Source organism: Chenopodium quinoa, unplaced genomic scaffold (genome assembly GCF_001683475.1).
Source record: "Chenopodium quinoa cultivar QQ74 unplaced genomic scaffold, ASM168347v1, whole genome shotgun sequence".
NCBI lineage: Eukaryota > Viridiplantae > Streptophyta > Magnoliopsida > Caryophyllales > Amaranthaceae > Chenopodium > Chenopodium quinoa.
In genome coordinates this window covers 3,774,769-3,800,549 of record NW_018744268.1, presented here as the reverse complement: position 1 = coordinate 3,800,549, position 25,781 = coordinate 3,774,769, and the positions used below count along the sequence as shown (strand labels likewise).

Sequence of the window (25,781 nt, the reverse complement as noted above, 5' to 3'; positions counted from 1 at the left end):
GGGTGTGTTCAATTATAGGTTATGTGCTTAACATGGCTGAGGTGTTTATTTTTGTAGTGTTGGCTTCATGTTAGCAAAGTTGTTGTTTTGGAATTAAATACTGTTTAAACAAATTCCTGGATTAAACTATTTTAACATTTTGAATTGTATTGATTTGTAACTGATGTATTTGAAATTAGACACTTAATTCTGGTGGACGAAATTATGATTTTCAATGTGCTTATGTTATGTGTTCATATATGGAATATTTTTTTTTATTTTATGTGGAGTGACAGTGAGTTGCTATGGTTGGTCTGTTCAGCAATGGCGGCTAATGTTGACAAGGGAAATATAAATAAAGAGTGTGTTGTAGAGACTAATTCTGATGAAAATGGGGATGGTGCTAGAGTGGCCTAATCTTATGTTCCACAGTCTCCTGAAGGGGCACATGTTGTAAGGAATGGGGAATCATCTAGGACCCCAGTTGGGACAGGACAAACTATCCACAATTTCTTTCTAGTAATAAGGTAAATGCAGTGCACACTGCTGAAACTCCAAAGATAGGAATTGTCTTTAAGTCATGGCAAGATGTGGAATAATACTTAAAGGAATATGGTGAGCAATGTTGATTTGGTGTCTCTAGGGTTCAAGGTTCATTTTCTAAGAAGACGGAGAAGAAATATAGGGAGCGTAGGGGGTCCACATGGAGGTTTGAGTGTTGGGGGAGACCCGACATGAGGGTTGTACGGGAGGCAAAGAAGAGGGCTAAAGCCATGGAAGTTAGTGGCTCAGTTGGTGTTGTTGGTGGTCCTACTGCAAAACCTGATATTAATCGTTGCAAGAGGAAGTCTAAAAAGTGTGAGTGTGGTTGGAGGATTTATGCTAGTGTTAATAGTGATGGGGATTGGGAGTTAAAAAAATTTAATCTCAATCATAATAATCATTAAACGCACCCCAGCCAAACTAAGTTAGTGAAGGAGTATCGTATGAAGCAATTTACAAAGAAAGTAGCTGAGAAGCTGATGGTTTTCTATGAGGAGAGGGTTCCTGTTTCTCGTATCCACGAGTGTTTTGCTGCGGAGATGGAAGATGGCTGCAACATGCAAATGACTATGAAGGATATGCAACATGAAGTTTACAAGGCGAGGCGTTTGAAAATGGTAGGGGGTGACTCAGCAGCCCATGATGTCCTACTTTAAGTACATGATGGCTGACAATCAGAACTTTTTTCATGTAAACCATTTAGATGAAAATGGTCGACTAAAGGATGTGTTGTGGGTGGATGATCGTAGTAGGGATACCTATGAATACTTTGGCGATGTAGTTTGCTTTGATTAAACTTACCTGACTAATGAGTACGATTTACCATTTGCGAGAATTTTGTCGGAGTAAATCATCATGGGCACTCTATTCTACTTGGATGTGCTTTAGTTTCTCATGAGGACTCTAATACGTTTCGGTGGATATTTTGGCAGTGGATGTCTTGTATGGGAGGGAAAGCACGAATGGGTATTCTGACTGATCAATGACAAGTGGAAAACTAGGTCGTTATCTAATCTTCCCTCGGTCAAACTAAATTTATAAACACTTAACAAACCTAAATACGAGTATAGAGGCAAGTCAAGGGTCGAACCCAAAGGAACGGTAATGTTCAACCACTTTCACTTATGCGCCTAAATTAGGTCGAAATCAAAGGGTAAAGGGTGAATACTAACAACTAACAAAACAAGTAACCAAAGAAATAAAGCACTAGGAACGGGGATCAACAAGTAATCATGTAAATTGCAACAACTTGGAAAGATCAAGTCAATCAAAGGTTGTGAAGACTAATGATAAGAGCAATCAATTGGAATCAAAGAGCTATCTCCTAATTGTTAATCTAGGGTTCACTATGAATAACAAACTAACATAATCACAATCAAAACCAATCGATAATTGCAATTCCTAAATCAATTGTTCGTGTCATTAGCTATTATAATGCAATCTAGCATAATTCTCAAGGCCTAATCGAATTACACACATGCAAACCTTCATCAATCACTTTAATCTCAACAATTAATTAACACAATTCCCAAATTAATCACAATTAATCAATCATACAAGTTTCATCCAATTCCTAGCCAACAACTACTCTAACATCATCATCTAATCAACAATCAACTAAAGAAATCAAGAATTCACAAAATATCATGAACAATTACACTAAACAAGCATCAAACATCAAAATCAATTCAAACAAACATGAAATTTAATAAAGCAATAAGGTGAGATAGAGTTAAGAATGCTCATTGATAATAGAGAAGATCTTGAAAGCCGCGCCCGCGGAGGAATCGGCCGCACCCGCGAGGCTAGGCCCGCGGCTAGCCCTCTCCAAGTTCCTGGTCGAAAATGGGCAGAAATAGGTTGCGGCAGCCCCGCGCCCGCGGGTACTGTAGCCCGCGCCCGCAGACAGCCCGCGGCAGATTTGCAGGGCCAACTTTGGAAGGCTGTAACTCACAATCTAGGAATTGTATGAAGGCGTGCAACCTATCATTGGAAAGCTCTTCAAGTCTAGTTTTTAAATCAACTTGAATCACCTCAATAAGATCTGTGGAACTTGAGATATGGCTGAATCAATGCACAAAGGTCCTTTTTGATACTTTGCAAGCCTTCATTTTCCTTTGTTTCTTGGATTGGCTTGATTTGCGTGCTTGACTTCCCTAATTGGCTCCGTTAAATTCCTTGAATGCACTTGAGCTCCCTCCTTGATTATTAAATCTGCGGGAACTCGATGTACCTACAAAACAAGACAAAGAAACGGAGAAGCGAGAGAAATAGTCGAGAAATGAATAAAATGATAAGAAAACCATTTAGCACGCATTTCTCTAAACTAGCACAAAAACACGCAAATCGAGAATTATTATCTAAAAAAAACATAAACCACTAAACACGAGCATAGGAATATAAAGAAAACATACCCTAAAGGTGCCATACATGGCACGGATTAAATTCCCCCAAGCTAAATTTTTGCTCGTCCTCGAGCAAAACAAAATCCAACCCAAGGGAAAAATGAAGACATTACTCAAGCAAAGAAAGAAACAAGAAAACTAGAGAAGATGGGAATATACACTAACTCACTTTCGTAGGAATCACGATCAATTTTAGCAACTAAAGACAAGCCATTTAAACCCCTAGATCGCTCTAGAGGATGAGTGATGCTCTCGTAAAGGTTTCCTAAGAGATTAACCTGTAAATCTCATATTAATAAAAAAAAGGAAAAGCATGAAAAAGAAACCAAAATACAAGAAAATCAAACAAATGTTCATGAAAGGACTTTTGCAAATGTACAAGCACAAGTGAATGCAAATCTTTCTAAACAAGTAAGGGAGTGCACTCTCAAAGATACCTAAGGTTGATTGAAACATAAATATGCTAAGCATAGGAACTAGTTATCACACTCCACTTTCATCCCAAACGATCTTACCGCGTTCCCCCTACTAATCTCATATCTCCCCTTAGTGAGCATCTCATAATTTCCACGAAGGAACCGGAAAAAGATCAAATTTATGGCTACTCGACGTCTTGACTACGCATCCCCTTTCCTTAGGTTATAACCCATGATTCCCTCCACCGATGAATGACTTAAACCCTAGGTCAAAAGGTCTTCCAAAGGTTGTAACGTAAGGAAAAAAGGGTTACGGTAGGCTAAATTTAAAATTTGGTGGTTAACCTAAATTGTGAAGCAAAGATTGCGCATTTCTTTACACCATAACCAAGTAATCACCAAAAAAAAAATACCAACACCCCCGAGCTTATTCAAAGCTAAGATCACAAACATATACACAAAAAGCGTGAGAACGCTGCCCCCAAACTTAAATAGAGTATTGTCCTCAATGCTCAAAAAGGAAGAATACTCACATAAAAATATTTTTGCATTTTTCCCTTTTATTTTTCATTTTTCTCGGAATGACCCCCATTTTTCATTTTTTTTTCATTTTTCTTTATTAGTTCTTTGACCTCGCCTCTTTTAACTTTGGACGGATTTTTCAACTTTGCACTTGCTTTGTCCTTGCCTTTTTTTTTTTTTTTTTTTTTTTTTTTTTTTTTTTTTACTTTGGACGACTTTTTCATTTATTCACTTGCCATTATTTACAAAATATACACAACACAAACTTGCTTTCAAGAGAACCAAATATCAAAACTCCTCCACCACAAACTCCAACAATAATGAAAAATTGCTTCACAAAAACCAAGAATCACTAGTGGAAAAAAGGCTATCCGTAACGGGCAAAAAGGGCCCATCCGTAACGGGCAGTGTCCGTTACGTATGTTGCCGTTATGGATGGACATTATTATTCGTAACGGGCACCGTCCGTTACGAATAACTACTTATTCGTAACAGACTACAATGTCCGTTACGAATAAGTAGTTATTCGTAACGGGCGTTTCAAGTGCCCGTTACGAATAACTACTTATTCGTAATGGGCGTTTCAGGTGCCCGTTACGAATAAGTAGTTATTCGTAACGGACATTGTAATTGCTCGTTACGAATAACCCATTATTCGTAACAAACACTTGAAACACCCGTTACGAATAACTACTTATTCGTAATAGACATTATAAGTGCCCGTTACGAATAAGTAGTTATTCGTAACGGACAATTACAATGTCCGTTACGAATAATCTCCGAATAAGACAAAAATTTAGGGGCATTTGTAACTAGCATTTTAGGTGCTAGTTACAAATACCCCTATTCTTCTTTCCATTTACCACCCAAATTATTACAATAATTTATAACAAATCCAAATATTTCATGCCACAAACATATTATCAAACATAACATAAACACCAAATTGGATTTCAGATAAAATTCTTCTTGATTGAACCAACAGACATAGCTACATAGATTAAAGTAAAATTTCAAAAAATAAGTTAGAGACTTCTTAAATGAAGACAATAAGGTCAAAAGTTCAAGAAATAGTATGCTGCCAATTACTTTGTTGGCAATATTCTTGTTCAACTTCATCAAGCTTTTCATGATTAGTAGTTTTCGGAGTCTCCTTTCCACATATGCTCAAATCTTCTACTTCATGAGTACATCTTGTTTCTTGAGCCATAGTAAATCTTCTGGTACATGATGTCTCGGACATTTCTCTATCTCTATCCTCAACATGAAAAGGATTAATACTGCCATTCTTGATTTCTTCGTCACCAGTGTCTCTGTCTTCAGCAACATCAATAGAACTTTCCTGCCTCCTAAAACATCAAAAAAAAAAAAATCATAGGTAGCAAATTAAGAACCCTAGCCCAAACACTAAGTCAGCCACTAAAACACAAATACAAGACAAGCAATCAATTTGAAAGATTTGCAAAGTTTTAGAGAATCCAATGCTTAGAAAAATTAATAAAATTGAGGGACTAGCACAAGGAGCCAGCCATACAAGTATCATAATGGGCATATAGGGATATTTTCACATGTTTCAATAACGGCACACCGTAACCAAATTAACAGTTTTTTTATTTATTTTTTTTTTTTATTTTTTTTTACACTAATCCAAAATCCCAAAAATCCAAAATCCCCCAAACTTATTTTACATCTAAAATAACCCTGAACTTCCAACAACACAGGTGATATTGTCTTGTAAATATCCCTCATAACAGTCATGACTCATGAAACTTCATTATTGTGAAAAAAAAGTCACTTTGAAAATAACCAACAGAAGTATCAAAAAAAAAAAAAAAGAAAGAAAATAACCAACAGAAATTTCTAGAATTTTATTTTTATCTCTAGCTTTGAACAACTGTTCTACAAAAATTTTAATTAAGGTATAAGTATTATATGTCAGGAGAAAGAGACAAGCAAGATGATTTGTAAGTGTTCACTGAATTACCAACTATAAGCATAGTACACAATGAGCCCAGAAGCAGGATGCGACTTTTGCAGAAGACATTTTCTAGCGGTAACTTTAACATCTTTTACTAAATTAGCGACACAATCAAGTGAATTAATAAGGTTAAACATATGCCTAGAACATGGGTTCATAAGACAGATGTGCAAGTAACTTCTATCTAGGCGATATCTTCAAATGATGCTCTATTTAAGTTTTACTGTTTGGAATCATGTTCAGGTTTAAAAGATATAGGATATAAGGTGCTTTTCTTTATATTGTAGTTGCTGCATTCCCTCATTTATAAAACGATAGGCCATTTCCAGTATTTATAAAGGATAAACAGCTATTCTAGATTCAACAAAAGCAAAACACAGACTATAGGTAAATTAAGGCAGGGAGGGACATCAAATGAATTCTTAATATATGAATCATCAATCTGAGAGAATAGCATGAATGCGGTAAAAAAAAGCAAAGGTGAGCAACTGACCCAGGAGGAAATTTGCTGTCAGCTCGAGCTTCTACGCAAAACCACCAAATAAAAACCTTGCGGCCACAGCTTCCAAGAGGTTCTACTATAGAGGGATATTTTAGTAGTGAAAGGGGGCTTTCTACGCTATCATCAGCTTAAACATCCAAATCCTTCATCCATTCTAGCTTATCATCAACATTATCCTTCCAAAGCAACCTTGAATTTAACACAAACCCAGCCCACTCAACCTTCCTTGGTAAAACAGTCCAAATGTCTCCAATGTGAACCGAGCTCTTCTCTACATAAGGACTTGTATCAAAAGTGTGCCAACCTACTAAACTGTCCAATGAATTACATGCTGGACCCTGGATAGGCAACGAACTCTCGTCATTCTCTATCTTCTCCATTCGCAAAGGCTCGTTAGGATCACCTGAATGCACAATAATTCCAACAGAAAGAGCCCCAATATTGTTCACTTTCTGCACCTCATCAAAGAACTCCATACTATGCATATTACTATCATCAGCAAAAACCACTAGACCATCCAATATCCGGTCTCTCACCAATCTGCCTCCACCACAAAATTAACCATCATCAAAATTCAATTACATTTTAAGTTTTGTGTTACTATAAGATACATTTTACACTATGAGTTAACTCGAATAAACTCTAAGCTTGATGACACAACATGACTAACCTTATTTACCTATATCGTACTAATTACATGACCCGACTCAAGCAAAATTCGAATTATAAGATACATTTTATACTATGAGTTAACTCAATAAACTCTAAGCTTGATGACACAACACGGCTAACCTTATTTAACTATATCGTACTTACATGACCCAACTCAAGTAAAATTCGAATTATAAGATACATTTTATACTATGAGTTAACTCGAATAAACTTTAAGCTTGATGACACAACACGACTAACCTTATTTAACTATATCGTACTAATTACATGACCCAACTCAAGCAAAATTCGATTTGACTTGGAATTTTGCATAATATCATGTGCTTAACTCACATTACAGTAGCTATATAAGAGAAAACACAATCAAAAAGAAAATCTGAAGCATAAGAATCCATAAACTGCTTAAAAAGAAAGAAGAACAAATTGCGTAATACTACTAAACTTATTACATTCAACTAACTGAGCAAAGTTCTTGACACAAATCAAACACTTACAACTGATGAAAATCAATAAACAAACACAAACTGCTGACTGACACACACACACTACTAACATGCATGATTAGAAACCTCAGCATCAACCTAAAACTGAGTATAATCATACTTATTGACACACTAAGTAAAATCAAATCACTAACATACTAAAACACCTAGACTTAAAGACTGATTATAATATGTAGTCTGACATAAGAGAATTGATACTTAGGAAAAGTTCAGTATTTTAATAAAGATAGGATCACAAGTTCAGTATTATAAGTAGAAAAGAATTTTACTACTTAGCTAAAAGAAAAATAACCAAATAAGCATACATATGAAATTGAAAGCTCTAACATACTAGATGAGGAATCAAAGATAAGATTAAGACAATAACTATTGTATACACATTGTAATACCATATAAATTATCGGTTAAAAAACAATGATCGGTAAAAATGCATACCATAAAAACTTTAGCACCAGAATTAAGAGCATAAATGACAATCTTTCTCTCATTTGGACCCATAATCTCAACCCTCCTATCAGCAACCGCAGGAGGTGATGCATCACACACCCAATCACTTTCCCTGATCATCCTAGTCGTAGGATCGAACCCCGGTAACGCCCCGCTATTATACTTAGCCTTAGCCTCCTTCATACACTCCATAACATACTTAATATGGCTCCTAAACTCCCTTTGTAACTCAACAACAAATTGCAAGGCATCCTTAGACAGGATTTTCGCAAACTCGTTGTCGTACCTTCACAATTAAAATTCAACAATTAAAAGAATTCAAACTCAACAATTAAAACCCAATTCATAACAAAATTACCACCAAAATTAAATAATTCATCAGCCAAAAAAGATAAAATCATCAACCGATAATAATTCCGTAAACAGAAACATCATCAAGAAATTAATCATCCAAAATGTGATAAATTAAAATAAGAAATTAAAGATCTGTGAGTTTAAAGCCTAAATCTTCAAACAAAAAATTATCAAACATTTGACATAAATGCAAGAAAAAAAGGAGAAGAAATAGGCGAAACCAAAGCAGGAGTATCACTGCCGCCACTTTGCAGAGATCTGGCGGATGATCGTCGGATTTTCTTCTTATCGGCGTCGATTTTCTTCAGATTATCAACCTCTTCTGCACAATCGAGCTTAATCCACAGAGAAGGTCCTTATTCCTTCTTCCCTTCTTCATTTGAGTGAGGAGAATATCCTATATCCACAGAGAGGAAATAAAAATGGAGGAGATTGAGTGATGAGAAGAGAGAAATTGAGTGAGGAAAAGAGAGAGTGAAATGTGACGGCTAAGGAAGAGAGTGAAATGTGTGAATATGGGGTATGACGGCTTAAGGAGAGTGAAATGTGAAACCCTAATTATAAGAATGGGCCTTTGTCATCAGCTGGACCCTATTCACATATTTGTAACGGGCACTATCTTGTCCGTTACAACTAATACTTATTCGTAACGGGCTTTATCTTGCCCATTACAAATAACATAGTTTTCGTAACGGGCAAAATAGTGCCCGTTATGAATAATATATATTTGTAACGGACTGTTAGTTTGACTGTTGATATGTCCATTTATATAGTAATTTACCCCCGTCCCTTGGTTTTAATTAGTAGTGTTTTTGGCTCTTTCGAGCCACTTTTATTACTAATTTGTGTTATCTAGTGTTTTCGTAGTTTTAGTTGTATTTTACAAGAAATTTCACTTTTGGAGCATTTTACCGGGTTTTATGGATCAACTACGGAAGCTAGAAAGACACGACCACTTTTGGAGCCCAGGATCGGTGACAACCAATGATTAAGGGCTCGGTATGAGATACCAAGGCTATTGGATTGTTTGATCAAGACCCGATGAGGAAACTTAGATTGGGCTGAGGATTTTATCCCGATCGAAATCCAAGCCTCGAAGAAGAAGACCGGGCCCGATCAGGCAAGCATACGCCCGATCGGGCGGCTGCGCGCAGAAAGACCCTCAAGGAAGAGGCGCGCCCGATCGGGTGAGCATAAGCTCGATCGGGCGCGGCACACCAGCAGCGGGCAAGGAAAAAAGGCGCGCCCGATCGGGCGGCCTTTAGCCCGATCGGGCGCGTGTTTCTGGAAGGCTTTGTTAGACGAGCACTTAGTTTCTAATTAGGAGTTGTTTAGTTGGTTGTTTAAGTACGATTTATGTACGTAATTTTGGATTACCTTTCTTCTTTAGATTTTTCTCTCTCTACTTAGAATATTTCTCTCTCTAAATTTCCCTCTCAACTCTGTTCTTAATTATTTTCATTAATACAGATTTCCTTTGGTAACTATTTCTCTTCCCTTAATCTTCGTTGTTATTTTGTTCCTTTAATCATGTCTTGCTTTATTGCTTTGATTAGTTTAGTTTCTATCATGTGTGAGTAGTTTTATTTCTAGGATTTATGGGGATCCTTAAATAATATGAAGGGGTAATTTATTGTTCTTAATTATCAATGCTAGATTAATTTCCTATTGATTGATTTAATGATCTGTGACTAGATTAAGCCTGATCTTTTATGCATGAGTTTGACAATATTGATTCGAGATTCGACAGATGAGAATTGATGTTTAGGTCTAGTTTCAATAGGCAGATTAATTTATAAATGGTTAAGTCAAGATTCGAGAGATGAGATTTAATACCGGTAGATTAACTCTGTGATTGTAATACGTAGCGAAATCCCTTTACGATTTGGTTAATTGATGCATTGATGATTGACTATTATTGATTTTTGATATTGCATGATAATTTCTTATTAAATTGTTTTAATGCTTTATAATTATGGCTTGTAAAAGTATAGCAATATTGAATTGATGAATCGAGTAGATATTAATTTGATATTAAAGGCTATTTTCAATAGGAACTTAGATCTAATAAATTGCGAGAGCCTGTTAGATCTATGTTGATTAATAAATTGCGAGAGCCTGTTAATCATGTTATTTATGCAATGTCAATGATTGATTATTATGTTTTACCCTGGAGTATTATTTATTGGTGAACCTATGCCCTAGATCCTTTTATATATTGTTTCTCCCTATTCTCAATCTTCGTAGTTTAGTTTATTATTCAAATATAAATATTGGTTACTTCATTATCTAGATTATATTATTTAATTAGGAATAGAAAGACTCGTTTCCCTGTGGAGTTTGACCCTACTTCCCTATCTACTTTAGTTAGAGGACTTAGGTAATTACTTTTGATTAGGGGATTCGACTTTATCCAGTCAAAATTTGGCGCCGTTGCCGGGGAAACGGTTTTATTTTTATTTCTGATTATTTTTGTAGTCTAGGTTATTTTCTTTTTGTCTTAGAGAACATTAGTTCTCTGAGGAAAATCTCATATTTGCTTCTAGTTTTTGTTTATGCCCAGGTGTTCCATATCAGGGTACATCCCATTCGATCCTGAGATCGAACGTTCCTTCCATAGACAGAAAAATCTCTACAAGAAAATTGATAGGGTAAAGTCGTATCCCCTAATAAAAAATAATTACCTAAATCTCTAACTAAAGTAGATAGGGAAGTAGGGTTGAACTCCACAGGAAAACAGGTCTTTTTAATTCTAATTAATTATTATAATCCAAATTATCTAAGTAACCAATAATTTTAGGTATGAATTCTATACTACGAAGAATAAGTTTAGGGAGAAAAGAAATAATAATAAGGAAGCCTAGGGTCACAGGTTCACCTATAATTAATATTCCGGGATAGAACGAAGTAATTAATAATTAACAATGCACAGATAACATGATTAACAGGCTCTCGCAATTTATTAATCAACATAGATTTAACAGGCTCTCGCAATTTACTAGACCTAAGTTCCTATTAAAATTAGCCTTTAATATTAAATCAACATCTGCTCGATTCATCAATTCAATATTGCTAAACATTCACAATCAAATTACATCTGCTCGATTCATAATCTAATTGCAAAGAATTAAAACAATTCAATAGGAAATTGTCATGCAATATCAATAATCAATAATAACAAACTCTATCCCTTCATATAGATTATGGATCCCCATAAACCCTAGAATGAAACTACTCACTAATCATCATAACTAAGCCAATCAAGTAAATAATTAAAAGCATAATCAAGAAAGCAATTAAAATAGCTGAAATTAAAAGGGAAGAAATTGTACCAAAAATTAAATCTGGAATTAAAGGAAGTATTAAGAACAAAATTTTAGAGAGAATTTAAGAGAGAGAAAAATACTAAGTAGAGAGAGAAAGTCTAAGAAAGAAGGTAAGCTAATAATTCCGTACATAATCGTATTTAAACCTTTCCTAAAACAAGAATTAAAACTAAACTAACAAGCTACTAAGAAAAACACGCGCCCGGTCGGGCGAAGGGCCGCCCGATCGGGCCTGCCTTTTTACTCTGCCCTTGCTTGGTATGCTGCGCCCGATCGAGCCTACGCTCACCCGATCGGGCGCGCTTCTTCCTGAGGCTTGGATTTCGATTGGGCTCGATTCCTCGGCCCAATCGGATTTCCTCATCGGGTCTTGATTAATTGATCTAATAGCCCCGGTATCACATACCGAGCCCTTAATCACCGGCTCTCACCGATCCTGGGCTTCAAGAGTGGTCTGTCCTTCTAGCTTCCGTAGTCGATCCATAAAGCCCGGGAAAATGCTCCAAGAGTGCAATTTCCTGTAAAATACAACTAGAACTACGAAAACACTAGAACACACAAATTAGTAATAAAAGTGGCCCGAAAGAGCCAAAAACACTACTAATAACGACCAAGGGACGGGGATAAAACACTATATAAAATGGACATATCAAGCTCCCCCAAGCCAAACCTTTGCTTGTCCCTAAGGAAAGAGCTCATCAATGAACATATAAAACATACTTCACCCCAATAATCAAATAAAAAACCAACGATTCAAGGCAAATCTAATGAACACACTTCAACATCAATCAATCTTATTCATCTAATCACCCTTCCTCCCCAACAATTGTCAAGTAGAGCAAACCACAAGAGCATATAGAATTCAAGACTAGTGCTCACACACTCAACTCTCATTTATGTGGCGAGTAAAGAATGTACTCGATCGCTCTCCAACCAACCCCTTAAATGTGAAAAATGCCCTCCCAACTCACACTCTCGTGTGTATAAAAACATTGAACGCTCATCCTACTAGTCGACTCGAAATATGCCAAGTCATAACTTGCATTGATAAACAACACTTTCACATTTACACAACTTCTATGCACAAGGTTGGAAGGTCTTTAAAGCTTGTAATGTAAGGCTAGGGTAAAGGTAGGATAAATTTGGGATTATGTGAGAGAAAAGCTATGCTAAAAGGGAGCCAAATCCTAATAAACCCATGATAAAAATAATGATCATACACATCTCCAACATAACCAACTCCAACAACAATCCACCAAATATACTCCAAACAATATAAACAATCCCAACACTCACAATTTCACTCATAAAAATATGATAATATGGAACAAGAGTGAATAACAAACTTTAAACTCATAACTTGAAATATTTACATTGAAACTCAACTTTTTTTCTTTGTTTCCTTTTGATTAACCTTCACTTAGAACATTTGAACATCAAACACTTTTTTTTTTTTTTTTTTTCTTAGAAGTTCACTTTCTTTTTTTTTTTTTTTTTTTTTTTCAAATTTCTCACTTTTTATTTTTGAACTTTTTTTTTTCATCACACTTTTTTTTTTCTCAAATATATACAACTTTTAAACTCATTAAAACAAAAATATGATCAAGAACAAATTACTTCTCAAAACCCACCCAAATTGTGCAAATAATGTGCACACTACAAACTCCCTCACCTCACTCACTAATAGCTCCCCCAAGCCAAGCTTGGGACTAGTAACCAATGGGGAAATTAAGGCTTGTAATGTGGCTATAAACAATAAAAAGTCAAGGCAACAACATGGGTAGCAAGAAGGGAATAAATGTATCTAAATAAATCTGAAGGCTACCTAAAAGAACAAGTGCATTCGTCCTCCTGAATGTGCATAATAATGAATCATATAAACATTACTTATAGTTGCAAACCAATACTCAAATTCATTGACATACCAGTAAGTATGGAACTATCACACATTCCTTACCAAATCAACTAGTCAAGCACTATATTCACAAGTAGTTGGACAAAATTGACGCATGTTTAGGAATCCAAGCAATCAAACTTCAAATCATGACCAACAAATCCACAATTCTCATTATCAATAACCAAGAATCAAAACAAAATTTTCTCAAGTACGGGGCACAGGGAAGCATGATTTACAATTCATTGGAACGTATTTTTGAATTATTTTTTTTTATGTTTCAATTTTTTTGTATTTTTCATATATAAGAAAGCAATAAAAACTACACTAGGAAAGCAAATAAAAACTATACTAGAAAGCAAATAAAGAGAGAAAAGGAAGAGAATTACCAAGTGAAAGAACACCCCCCAAGACAAATCAAGCAATGCCCTCATTGACTTGGGAGAGTAGCCTACTCCTCATCCTCATCCATCCTCGAATAGCCCCCATCGTGGCTAGAACCGGCTCCTCCATGGCTATAGCCACCACCTCCATACCCCGAACCACCTGCAAAGTAGTTAGGGTCCACATTCCCACCCATACCCCCAAAAGGAGCATCACCCCCATATCCGTGGACCGAAGAGTAGTCCACATAAGTACCATACGCACTGGGGTGAGAATACCCTCCTTGGGGGTATTGGAACCAATCGGGAGTAAGTGAATCGGGAAGAATAGCCCCCCGACGGGCGTAATCATCATACATGGGATAAAGGCCCCTCCCTATGTTCCTCTCTATGTAACCAACCCGCCCATCTAAGGTGCTTAACCTAGAGTCTAGGTTTTGCATCATAGCCTCAACTCTCCCTTGCCCCGTCTCGATGCGGTCTAATTGGCTCCTAAAAGCCGAAAAGTCATATGGAGCATTGGGGTCGACGTTGTAATCGACCAAGGAAGTGAGCATGCCATAGGTGAAGGGTGGAGGTGGTTGGTAGTGTGGTGAATGGTGAGTGGGGGAATGGTGGGGTTGTGGTTAAGGGTGAGGTGGTTGAACCTCACCTTGACCATTTATCTCAAAATTATAAGAGGGCTTCCCCCTCTCAAATTTGGTCAAGGCGGGGTCGGGTAAGGTAAAGACTTGGTCTCTCCTACCCGATTGTCGGTGGACTATCCACCAAGTATCACTCCCCACAGGTTGCACCCAGTTCAAACTCCCTAAATAGGGTAAGTCCATGAGGTTCGATCCCACAACTTTCCTATGCCCATCCGGGTTCCAACCTAGGTGTTTCCTAGCAATGTGGGTCACTAACCCCCCAAAATAAATAGGTGCCCTAGACCTACTAGCCTCGGCCGCATTGGCCGCCCTTTGGAAGTGATTGGCTATCCTATGGGGTATGTTCAATTTTTCAGCGGTAGGAATTTCATAGGATGCCAATAGTTCCAATTCATCTCTCTTAACATTTGCCGGTTCATGCCTCCTAAAAATAGTGAGGCCGGCAAATCTTTGCCAAAGTTTTGGGACGGGATGTTGAATCCACGTCCATTTGGCATGTTGGAGGTTCACTAAATCCTCCCCAGTTAGCCTCTTATAGACCACGACGGTGTGGTCTTGAGAGGGTTCAATTGGTTTATCCGATTTTAAATCAAACAACTTTCCAAATTCTTTAAGAGTTAGTCTCACATCGTTGTTTAATAATCGGAATTGTACATGAGTAATTAGTGCATTCATTTTAATAACATTAAAACTTGGAATAAATTCCAATGTTAAGTAGTCATATGTATCATGGCACATTTGAAAGAAACCACTCATGCCTATACCTTTGAACAATTTTTCAAAATATTTATCTAGGCCTAACCTAACTAGTGTGGGATGATGAATAAAACGGGTAGAGATTGCCTGTCGATCCATGAGGTTGACCATCCTAACCTGTTGCTCCTCCGAGGTAATGACAACCTCCTCCCATCCCGGAATTTGAAGATCCGGGTTGACCGTTGGTTGTGGTGCCCTCGAACTTTCTCCCCTTTGATTCCTTGAACGTTTTGAGGCCATCTTCTTGTAAAATAGTAGGAAATAGAAGGTTTCTCTCTCTTAGGGTTTGAGAAAATTTGAGAGAAAGTAGTGAAAAATTAGTGTAGATTGTAGAGGAAGATGAGAGGGGTTGGAATATGTAAGAATTTTTGAGTTTTGATGGAAGAATTGGAGGAGATCTCGAATTGAAGTGTAGGTTGAAAGTTTGAAAATGGAGTTTTTAGAGAGATAAAGTGAAATGAAGAAGATGAAATAAGGAGAAAGTGAGGAAAGAAAGAAGAGAAAAGAAAATAAAGGGGTCGTGGCTGAAGGCGCGCCCAATCGGGCGAAGAAACGATTTTCCAGAACTCTAGTTGCGCGCCCGATCGGGCGATCTCCGCCCGATCGGGCGCGAACACGAAAAAAAATTTCTCCACTTTGCTCGCCCGACATTTCTTTTCCTTCACTCGATTTTCCACAAAAATGTGCCCGATCGGGCGAAAATACCTCCGAATTCAACCCTGCTTGCGTGCCCGATCGGGCTGCTTCGCCCGATTAGGCGTATTTGTGGCTGAAATCTTGGGTTTCTTGCGCGCCCGATCAGGCGAGCCTCGCCCGATCGGGCCCGAGCCCAATTCGGCTGCACTCCTTTTTCTCCGATTTCTTTTCTTCTTCAAAATTTTCTAAGTCTTTATACCTGTCAAATTCATACCTGTACAACAACACTCATAACTGGTGAAATATCACTCTCCTCGCCTCTCTAAAATAAAAATCAAAAATAAGGAAAAGGGAAACTAGCCTAGAAAGCATGAAATACGGGTTGCCTCCCGCAAAGCGCTGGTTTATCTAGGTCCCGCACGACCTTCTTACCAAGTACGATATCTATGACCCTTGGCCTAACGCTTGATCGGGTGGTTTCTCACCCGGTCTAGCGGTGTTCAGGCTGTGATTCAGCTTTCTGACATACCCTGTGGGACGCCAAACCACCTTATCTGGTGGATCCTCTTTGACTTGGATTGGGGGATCTTCAATGCTACGCACTAAAAATCCTTCTTCAATCGAGTGTTACTTCAAATTGTCATTGCGTTCAACACTTGCAACTCGATTTGGCGGAACACTTACCGTAGGCTCGATTCGCACAACTTGCTTTAACGGTTCCACCTTTTCACCCTCAAAACCAAGACCAACATTGTAGAGTGCTCTTTCTATTGCATCGACTTCCTTCTGCCATTTGTCTATCTCATCTGAAAAGGATGCGACACAAGATACCGCCTCCAAGGGATCTTTTTCAAGAGCTTGGGGCTTATTAGAATAATTTACAACCACATTAACACTGAAACATTTCTCCTCAATCATGGAGCTTTTAGGGGCATTATTCAGATTTAAAATAACTTTATCATCCCTTACTGATAGTGTTAACTTAACACTTCATACATCTATGACTGCTCCTGCAGTGTTAAGGAATGGTCTACCCAAAATAATTGGGGTTTGCATATCCTCAGCCATGTCAAGAACAACAAAGTCTACAGGTATATAAAATTTACCTACTCTAACGGGGACATCCTCTAAAACACCTAAGGGGTATTTGAAAGAGCGGTCGGCCATTTGTAGATTTATTTGGTGGCTTTTAATTTACCCATATTCAACTTAGAACACACAGATAATGGCATGACGCTAACACTAGCATCCAAATCACATAATGCATTATCAATCAAGAGATTGCCAATATGACAAGGGATAGAAAAACTACCCGGATCTTTTAATTTAGGTGGAGACTTATTCTGAAGTACGGCACTACACTCCACAGTGAAAGCTACTGTCTCTACCACACTAATAGACATTTTTCTCGTCAATATTTATTTCATAAATTTTGCATATGAGGGGATTTGTGTGATCAATTCAGTAAAGGGAACTGTTACCTTCAAATCTTTTACCACCTCCAGGAACTTATCAAACTGCTTATCCACGTTTTTCTTCAATTGACGATTGGGGAAAGGGAGTTTGATAATTGGCTTTGGAACATTATTATTCTTGTCTAGAGTAGCCACCTTCTCTGGAGTTGTACCATGCAATGTAAAATTAGATATGTTAGTTAACTACATTGTTTGGTTTAATGGAGTAGCCACCTTCTCTGGAGTAGCCACCTTCAATTAACGATTGGGGAAAGGGCTATTAACTACATTGTTTGGTTTAATGGAATCAAGATTAGCATTATTTGATAAAACAGGTTCATCAACTCTGGGCTTAGAGGGCCCTTCATAGTTTGAACCACTCCTTAGAGTAATTGCAAATGCTTGATCCGTAGGCCTAGTAGGCTGTGCCGGCAAGGCTCCCTGTTGGTGGGCTTGTAGAGTAGCGGAGAGTTGCGTAATTTGATTATCCATAATTTTATTATGCGCTATAATTTGATCAATTGTCGCATCTCTGCTCTCCATGTGCTTATTAGCCAACATTGCTCTAATTTCCACTAGAGAATGGTTAGAAGATAGGGAAGGTTGATGTGGCTGGTTCTTCTGGCTAGCATTGGGATGATAATATTTTTTCTGCTATTGCTGTGGCGCCTGTGGTTCTTGTGGTGGTGGATTTTGAACATTAGTGCTCCGGTAAGAAAGGTATGGATGATTCCGATACCCAGGATTGTAAGTGTTGGAGTATGGGTTATTCTGCCTGTAAGCTTGGAAGACATTAACTTGCTCCACGGAACTCCTGCAATCCTGCTCCCAATGACCTACAATACCACAATTTTCACAGAAAGCCTCATTAGAATTATTATTAATCGCAGAAACATTGGCTACATTAGCAGTGCTCAGATTATCTAATTTTTGGCAAATAGAGTTTAGTTGAGCTTGAAAAAAGGGTACAGAGTCGACACTATGCTTTCCCTTGTTAGCAAATCCTCTGGGATTCCTATATTGGGAATTGTGTAACGCCATATCTTCAATAACCTGACCTGCATCATCAACAATTAAGATTCATAAATCTCCCACTAGCTGCAGAGTCTAAAATTATTCTAGAGGAATTTCCAATGCCGTTATAAAAGGCTTGGATTAACTGCCATTGTGCTTAATTATGGTGAGGGCATTCTATTTGTAAGTCCTTGAACCTATCCCAAGCCTCATATAAAGACTCATCGGCTTCTTGGGCAAAATTCTGAATCGCACTCCGTAGTACTACTGTTCTTTCTGCTAGCCAATGTTTCTATTTAAGCCATTAAACCACAATTTAGCTTTTCCAGTTAGAGAGAAGGGAAAGAGAATCTCCCTGATTTGGTCTTGAGTGACCCCGGCTTGCCTGATGGTGTTGCAATATTGAAAATAGTCGGTGTTGGGGTTTGGTGAGTACGACTCACCGCGGAAACAAACCCAAAAACAAGACCGCACTCGCAATAAATAAAACCATAAACATAATTAAATTAATCACAAGATTAAGATAAGCTAATTACCTTTGACGCGTGCTTCGCTCCAAAATGAGCTCTTACTTGAAAGCTTCAAGTCCCGCTCACACGGAGACCTCCAACAAAGTCCACCCGCACCAACAAAACCGACTAGGTCCAATGTCTTGGGGTTAGCAAGACCCGACCAATAAAACCTGAGTAATTATATTGAGTTCAAAGGTTTTCACTAATTGTGATGCCTTTTTCAACTCTTACTCAAGCATCATTCCCAATAACCATACTTGGGTATTTATAGGAAATTATGGGAGTATCATTTACTCTCCCATCAATGTGGGATAATATGATTTTTCCATTTTGTTTTAAAGCTAAAATAAAATTAATAATCAAGCTAGTAATAAATCAACAAGTGGCAAGCTCATGTGAGTGGTTAGGTGAGGACCACTTGGAGAAGGGGGGACCAAACTTGCTCCCCACTCCCTCTCTCATAACCGGCCACCTCTCTCCACACACACTCAAGGACCACAAGCCATATGGCACCCACCCTTGGGCACCAAGGAAGCCAAGGTGGGCTGCCATGTGCATGCTGTCCGTGGCAGCCACGCCCAGCAAGCCTAGCAGGCCCAGCACTCGCATGCGGGTTGCCAGGCGCTGCTGGCCAGCAAGCCCTGCATGCTTGTGCGGGCTGCTGCTGGCCTTGTGCCTTGGATAACGCTGCTAGGCAGCAAGCAATGGCCTAGCATGATGGCTAGCATGATGGCTAGTTGTGCACCAAGCCGAGCCTAGGCTGGCTGGTGCGTGCTAGCGCACCCATGCTAGCATCGCAAGGTTAGGCGGTTCCTAGTGCGTGCTAGCATGCTAGGCACAGCCTTGTGCGCGCAATGGCTAGCAAGCCATACCGCAACAAGCTGCAGCAGCTAGCACGCTAGGCGCGCCAGCTCGCCACAACTAGCAGCAGCATGGCTAGGCCATTGCTTGATGCCTAGCAGCGCTGGCCAAGGCACAAGGCTAGTAGCAGCCCGCACAAGCATGCTGGGCTTGCTGGCCAGCAGCGCCTGGCAGCCCACATGCGAGTGTTGGGCCTGCTGGGCTTTCTAGGCGTGGCTGCCACGGACAACAGCACATGGCAGCCCACCTTGGCTGCCTTGGTGCCCAAGGGTGGGTGCCATGTGGCTAGTGGTCCTTGAGTGTGTGTGGAGTGAGGTAGCCGGTTATGGGAGAGGGAGTGCGGAGCAAGTTTGGTCCCCCCCTTCTCCAAGTGGTCCTCACCTGACCACTCACATGAGCTTGCCACTTGTTGATTTATTACTAGCTTGAATATTATTTTTATTTTAGCTTTAAAATAAAATGGAAAAATCATACTATCCCACATTGATGGGAGAGTAAATGATACTCCCATCATTTCCTATAAATACCCAAGTATGGGCATTGAGAATGATGCTTGAGTAAGAGTTGGAAAAGGCATCACAATTAGTGAAAACCTTTGAACTCAATATAATTACTCGGGTTTTATTGGTCGGGTCTTGCTAACCCCAAGACATTGGACCTAGTCAGTTTTGTTGGTGCTGGTGGACTTCGTTGGAGGTCTCCGTGTGAGCGGGACTTGAAGCTTTCAAGTAAGAGCTCATTTTGGAGCGAAGCACGCGTCAAAGGTAATTAGCTTATCTTAATCTTATGATTAATTTAATTATGTTTATGGTTTTATTTATTGCAAGTGCGATCTTGTTTTTGGGTTTGTTTCCGCGGTGAGTCGGACTCACCAAACCCCAACAGCGGTATCGGAGCCTCGCTCGTTTATTTTTAAAATCATAATATTTTCAAGGTGTTTTTATGGCTTAATATTTCTAGTTTTAAGTTGCTAATTAGATTAGTAACTCGTTTTTTCCAATTTTTACCTTGTATTAGAGCTGTCTTCAGCACCCTAACCCAGATTTCGATCCAAAAATAGTGAATTTTGGGTGGAAAAGGCGTTCTGGAAATGGTTTTACCCTTTTAGGACTTTGTTTTTAGCCAAAAAACGACCAGAAATGCATTTTTCGAGGGATTTTTCGTTTTGACGAAAAATTTTAAGTCTTTCTAACCTTGAAAATTGATTGCATATTTATGGTGGTTATGTATTTGGTTCTTTCCTTTATTTATATGCAATTTTAGACCACTTTAAGCATGATTACTTGGTAGTAATTGGTGCTTGAAAGTTTGGTTTTATTTTTTCACATAATTGCAAATTAATTGCATTAAGTGTGAAATAGTTGTTCTTTGTTGCTTCCAAGTACTAAAGATTCAATCTTCATTTTTGATAAGTGATTGAAACTTTGAGTTACTAATTCCATAAATTTTGATTAAACTTTGTTGATTTAATCATTTTTTAGTTGATTGGAATCATAAAGTTTAAAACTTGCGATTGAAATTGGTTTATCTTCATATTGGAAGATATAATTTTTCATGAAGTCACAAGTATTAAAGTTGGAGTCTTTATTGAACTTATGTTCATTTTTCCAACTCCCTTTTATTTTGTCAAAATCTCAAGATTAATTTAAAGTGATTAAATTAATAGTGAGAATTGCCCTAATATATTTTATTACACCAAGTTAAACTAATTTTATTAAAGAATGGTTCTTGGAAATAAATTTGGTTAATTGCATTTGGATGAATTATTTAAGTTGGACTTGTTATTTTTCATTTTTCCTCAAAATTAATTCTAAAATTAATTTAGAATTGATTTATAATGTCACACACAAAATCGATAATTTTCGAAGCATTAGCAAGCAACACGAGGCCTAAGAGCCCCGAGCTAGCTCTCGGCCAGCTGGGCTGCTCACGCAACCCATATGTGGCTGTCGAGGCTGCTGGGCGCTTCGTTCTTAGGTGCGTGGTGCTGTGCGTGTGTGTGTACGAGGAAGGGCGTGGGCTGCTTCTCGCTGCCAGCAGCATAGCGCGCCAGCCAGCAGCAAGCAGCAGCATGGCGCAGCTGCAGCATAAGGCTGTGCGCGCTGTGCGTGCTACTACGCTTGGCTAGGCTGGGCGTAGCGCATGCGAGCACAAGCCCACATGCATGCTTGGTGTTGCAGGGGTGCGCATGGGCATACTACGTGCTTGTTGGACGGTACGTACAATCCCATAATTGGCACAATAACCCCGGGTTATTAAGGCGATGCTATTTTAAAGTTAATTTTAGCGTTGCTTAATATGTAAATAAGGGTATTTTTTTTTGGACTCCAAGTCTTAGTGCTAGGCACTTAGACATTTTGGAATTCGTAATTTTGCTTAAATTGTCGTTTTAATTATTTTTTTTATTTAATTAAAATTGTTGGAGGCTAGGCCTCGGGTTTTCGAGCGACATTTGCAATTAATTTTGGCAAATATTTGGGTTCACCGACTTAATTAATTGGATTAGTTAAGTTGGATGCGGAATTTAGTGGGAGCGTCTCTAAGTTATTACCATAACCGGTTAAAACAACTTTGACTAGTTTAATTAGGCGTGTTAATTGGATTAACCACCTAGATTAGTTACTAGTTCTCGCGCGTTTTATGCATTGTTACTTTTTATCGTTGTAAAATGCATGGGCCATTCACATATAGTGAATGGATGAATGGAATGTAAATTCTCTCACAGGTTTTATGAAATGGCATTTAGTGGGGCCTGATTAGGATAGAAAATACGGACTGTGATCCGTGATGTATTTTTGTAAATCTAAATACGGTCTGCGAACCGTTGAGTATTTTTGTACCTTAATATTTAGATTAGTCCTAATCGTAGATACTAGCAATTGTAATATTTTGGTCAAGTCTTGAAGACGGGGTTCTTAGAAGACAAAGCCATGAAGTTGCAAATGAAGACCTTTTGAAGACTTGAAGATCTCAAGGGGTCATGCTAGTTTCCAAATGCATCTCTATTTATGTTTTCGATATATATTTATGTTTATATATATATGAATTATATGTTAGATGCATGTTTAGGATTTCGAATGTTGAGATGATTAATTAAGTTCACTTAAATCAACCAACATAGAAACCCCAGGTCCCTAAAATATTGAGTAAAACTTGCCATTCCAAAACACACTTACCAACCGAACGAGGGTAGTGGTGGGCTATGCCAAAGCGAGGCATCACTACTTCTCCAAGGAACGTAAGGCATACCGGGTATGCAAGGTGGTTTTGGTTATACTCAACGATATGAGTGATGGAGTCCTAACATGTCGTGGCAAAGTGAATAAATTGTTTAGAGAGCATTGGATGCGACGATTTATTCAACCAAGAGTGGCTTGGAGCCATTAGCAAAGCGTTGCTTACCTTAGGAGATTGAGTGTTAAGACAAGCCAAATCATGCTTAACCACTCTTTGTTTCTTTGGATCTTGGAATCGACTTCTTCTCACCTAAAATGGGGACAATCTTTAATGTGTGAATAAGACGTTTTAAATAAGTTTGATTAAAATGCATGAATTCAATCTTATTTAAGTATAATGAATGGTTTTTTATTTCAAATTCTTTCAATTGTAGAATCATGTCTTCAACTAATGTCAACGACCTTATGCTCCCGGAATTGCCCGAAAAGTTGCCAATTTCTCTGAACTTGGTAAAGTTTAAGGAATGGGAAGAGGAACTCCAAAAGACCCTCCAAAATTGCTACCTAGAGCACATTCTGGACACTCAAATCCCGAGTTTCTACTCAAAGGGGATTATGAGTGATGAGGCACATGAGGTATGGAGTGTGGATTGTAAAAGAGTTTCCAGACTCATGGCAAACTCCATCCCGGTACAATGGAAGGGGAAGTTCTCCAACTATTTTCCGGACATGATGCTCAAAGCTCTAGAAGATGTAGTCAATTAGAGAGTCACCAAAAGTACCAGAGGCAACTATGATGGACTTGTGGAAGATGTGACTAGGTCACTCTCGAACATGAGGATCAAGCCACCGCAAGATGGGTATCTCACGAAAGAGAGACAAGAAGTATGGGCTAAGGTTTATAATGCAAGACTTAGACCCGGGATGCAACTTCAAGCTCATGTGCTCAACATGACAAGGCTATTCACCCATCTAGAGCTAATTGGCAAACCAGTGGACGATGAGCAAGCGACTCTCATGCTACTAAGCTCACTCCATTCGGGGTATGTTGCATTAAAGATGCGACTTACGGCCAAGCGAAACAAACTGTCCTTGATGGAAGTTGTTCAAGAGCTCCAGAAAACCTATTCTTGCAAGAAGGCTAAGGTTGCTCTGAGACCAAAGAAGAAGGAGTTCAAGAACAAAGCTAAGATGCGCTGCTTCTATTGTAGTAGACCCGGACACTACAAAAGAGAATGTAGCATGTATCTAGAAGATGAGGCGAAAAGAAAAGTAACCCTAATCTCAGGTATCATCTTTACACTTAAACATAAGCCATTTATAAGGTATTAGATACCGGAAAATTGGCTCACTATATGCTCCTGTTTCAGGAACAAAGTGAGCAGTGCTTTTCAAGTGGATATGAGTACACAAGTGGAAGAAGAAGATAATCTTTCAAAGAAAGCTTGTAATCTCATATTTTTTCTAGATTTAAAACTTGTTTAGTTTTATCTACCATATTTTGATCTTGTGGCGTTAGACGTCATTTTGAACTTGATCACAAGACATATCATCTTGTTTATATTTACGGAATGACACGTTTGTGTCTTTGGACAAATTGTTTATAATGATACCAAAAGAGCTAAGACCATAGAGTCAAATCAGACTTACTTGTGGCATTGTCGTCTTGGCCACATCCACATCAAACGCATCAAGAAACTTCTACAAGAAGGTGTTCTTGACTCTTTCGATTTAGAATCGTTTGAGAATTGCGAGGGATGTCTATTAGGCAAGATGATTAAACAGCCACTCTCCAAGTTGGGAGAAAGGGCAAGTGACTTATTGGGTCTTATACATACCGATGTATGTGGACCAATGAGCTCAACCACAAGAAATGGACATCGATATTTCATCACTTTCACAGACGACTATAGTAGATATGGCTATGTCTACCTCATGTCGCATAAATCTGAATCATTTGAAAAGTTCAAAGAATTTCAGAGTGAGTTTGAAAATCCGCTGAGCAAGAAAATCAAAGCCCTTTGATCGGATCGAGGTACTGAATACTTGAGCCAAGAATTCGATGACCGTCTGAAAGAAAAGTTTATACTTTCAGAATTGACACCTTCAGGAACTCCTCAATGGAACGGAGTATCCGAAAGGAGAAATCGGACCTTGTCAGACATGGTACGATCAACAATGGGTCTTAGTGATCTTCCTATCTCTTTCTGGGGACACGCACTTCTAACTGCGGCACTAACACTGAACCGTGCTCTATCAAAAGCTGTAGAAAAGACTCCATATAAATTATGGACGAAGAAACCTCCTAGGTTATCTTTTCTAAAGATATGGGGATACAAAGCATATGTCAAGAAATTGATTTCTGACAAAATTCATCCCAAATCTGACAAGGTTTACTTTGTGGGCTACCCAAAAGAAACCAAAGGGTCTTACTTCTACAACTAATCGGAGAACCAAGTGTTTGTTGCTCGTGATGGTGTCTTTTTGGAGAAGGAGCACCTTTCCAAAATGACAAGTGGGAGGAAAATCGAACTCGACGAAGTTCGTGAGGATGAGCAACAAAATCATAATGACAGTCAAAGTGCTCAAACAGCATCTGTTGACGCAGGTCAAAATGATCAAAATGTGCAAAGTCGAACTGACAATGCAAATGCTCAATCCATTACCCTACGTAGGTCTCAGAGGCCGAGATCTCAATCTGATAAATATCATGGTTTAGTATTAACCGAGAATCAGGACATCCTGATTATGGATGGAGATGAACCGGCAACCTACAAGCAAGCGATGGCAAGCACGACTCT

The 25,781-nt window shown here is 38.5% G+C and overlaps 1 long non-coding RNA gene across 2 annotated transcripts; it reads right to left on the bottom strand.

Annotated features, from left to right (window-relative positions):
- Positions 1-4,723: 4,723 nt before the first annotated feature.
- LOC110694888 lies at positions 4,724-9,035 on the bottom strand. 2 transcript variants are annotated; one of them, XR_002505964.1, is made up of 4 exons: positions 8,543-9,035; positions 7,956-8,253; positions 6,337-6,885; positions 4,724-5,214 (listed from the first exon to the last, which is right to left on the bottom strand). It is a non-coding gene; the product is annotated as an uncharacterized LOC110694888 (long non-coding RNA). The 2 variants fall into 2 exon arrangements; XR_002505963.1 differs by having other exon boundaries at positions 7,956-9,033.
- Positions 9,036-25,781: the final 16,746 nt, after the last annotated feature.